Source organism: Pinus tabuliformis, chromosome 7 (assembly GCF_031772625.1).
Source record: "Pinus tabuliformis cultivar Carrire ecotype Pingquan chromosome 7, CPIR1, whole genome shotgun sequence".
NCBI classification, from domain to species: Eukaryota; Viridiplantae; Streptophyta; class Pinopsida; order Pinales; family Pinaceae; genus Pinus; species Pinus tabuliformis.
Genome location: NC_142293.1, coordinates 658,703,921 through 658,706,255, shown reverse-complemented (window position 1 = coordinate 658,706,255; position 2,335 = coordinate 658,703,921).

Genomic DNA, 2,335 nt, shown 5'->3' with positions numbered 1-2,335 from the left:
TAGCCTTTACTTTTCTGAAAAAGAATTGTCGTAAAGTCTTCATTTCGTTGAAAAAGAAATTGTTGTAAAGTTTTTCTTTCTTGTGAAAAGCATTGATTGATCGTTTGTGTATTTAGTTTCTTTATGTTCATCTAAACATTAGAGGAATGAAAAGGAAAACATGCATAATGTTGTGTGTGCTTGTACGAATGTTATAGGTAAAGTTGCATTAGATGTGCTCTATGCTCTTTGTTTAGAGATTCTAATTGCTCTATCCTTTTTAGTTATGGTTTTCATTGTTTAAATCAAATGAAAAGAATGTTTCCCATCTTAGTTGCATTCTAGAAGTTTCAGAAACATCACGCAGTGAATCTGGAAGGTAAACTTTTAAACAAAATCAACTAAAATTTATCTCAATTAACCTAATGGAGCATTGTAAATTAACGCATAACATTTAGAGGTCTAAGCTAGAGACGTGTTCTAAGGTCGTTAAACATAGCAGCTATCACTAATGGTCTACGATACATTCCGAGTGTGATACCTCATTCCACGTACGTAAGTATATCATAGCTCGTCCACATACTTTCGGGTATATCGGGTGGTGTTATAGTACGAAAAGTATAAGGGAATGCTCCCACTGTGCGGTTTCGCATTAGACAGCACTAACATGGATTGGGCGTCCACGTACTTTCAAGTATATTTGTGATGACTACATTAGGTTGCTATCCATCCATAGGTAACCGAGTTGGCTGCCTTGTATATTGTGATACATCAAAAACAACATTCGGGGAGATTACCTGCATGTATGTTAAGTCCTTGGCTCCTCCGAGGCGTTATATTGTAGCTCACAGTTACTTGGTAATTCTTTTGATTAGATTACCCTCTTTTTGCTTATTTCTTTTTATAATAAAATCAATGAGTAATTGTGGAAGAAAATCAACCTTTACCTCGTTGTTCACATAAGACAGTGGGTAAACCGCCTTTACCGCCTGAAGCTACACCTAGTCAGTGAAAGCGGTCTCGTTTAATTGAGTCTAGTACAACACAAACTTCTAGTTCTTCATCTGATTTACTAGAGTCACCTATACCGGTACGTACTACGATTCCAGTTACTCCTACTATTACCGATTTATCTACTACTAAAGTGGAACCTTTACAATTACTTGAGGACACTAAAAGTGAACTTAGTGAAATGGTAACTGAATTTGTCCAACAAGAAGTTGATCATCAACTAGAATTTGTTCAAGAAATTCATCCTGAACCCGTTGTTCTTTTACTAGAACAGTTGGATCTTGAAGTTGAACAACCAGAATTTGTTCCCGTACCGGAAGACGATCGACTGGTTTATCCTCAAACATTTGTAACTATTGAGACTTCTTCTTTACTGTAGATTCAAACACCAGAAATTTATTATGGACCTCACGGTGAAATCCTTCCACCCGGTTTGATTACTATTGAAGAGGAATTTGAAGAAGAAACTTCACCTAGAATCCCAACTTGTTTTGGACCAGGGATTTATCTTTATCTTTCTTTTTCTCATTTGACTTATACTACTCCTCTTGATCCTGTTTACTTTCAAACTCTCATAGATTCATTAGGACATTTATTGGGTCATTGGACTATGGCTGAAACAACATCCCAGACTGTATCATCTCTTACAGTTGCGGCAACATCTACTATTGCTACTTCTTCAATGTTTACCACAACACTTGAGTCACATCTGTATGGTGGTTCATCCATCCCACTGGGTTACCAATCATTATCTGGAACTCACTCAGGTGTTTCTTCTAGTCCATTGTCTTCACCTATGTCGTCCACAGGAATTTTACCTGGTTCTTCACTTACAGCTACTAAATAGTTTGATCCATGAAGTCAATATCAAGCTGGTCCATCTGGTTACCATCCATTGTATCCACTTAACACTAGGTTACCTCCATATGGATAAAAATATGCCCAATCTTCTTATTATCCATACTTTGGGGGGCCACCATATGGCAGTATATCGTCATCTTTAGGTCCAAATTATTCTAGAATGACTACTTGGCAATGGTAGCCTACAATTCCTATTCAACCAAGGCTTCTATATTCATCACACCCAATACAACCTATTTCATCCATACCTACTACACCTCTTGTCACGACTTTACCATAGTTGCAAGCTCAGTTGATTGTATCTTAGCCTTTGCAAGCTGATCCTTCAACCTCTTACCCTCAAGTTTCAGCTCTACAGAATAAGTCTTCTCAGGCCATTTTACAACAATCGTTTGTGTATGAAATCCAACAACCTCAGGCTAGTTTACCATTAACTAGGATGACTCAGACTTATACTGGTCCAATTTATCCACAACCTAGTCAA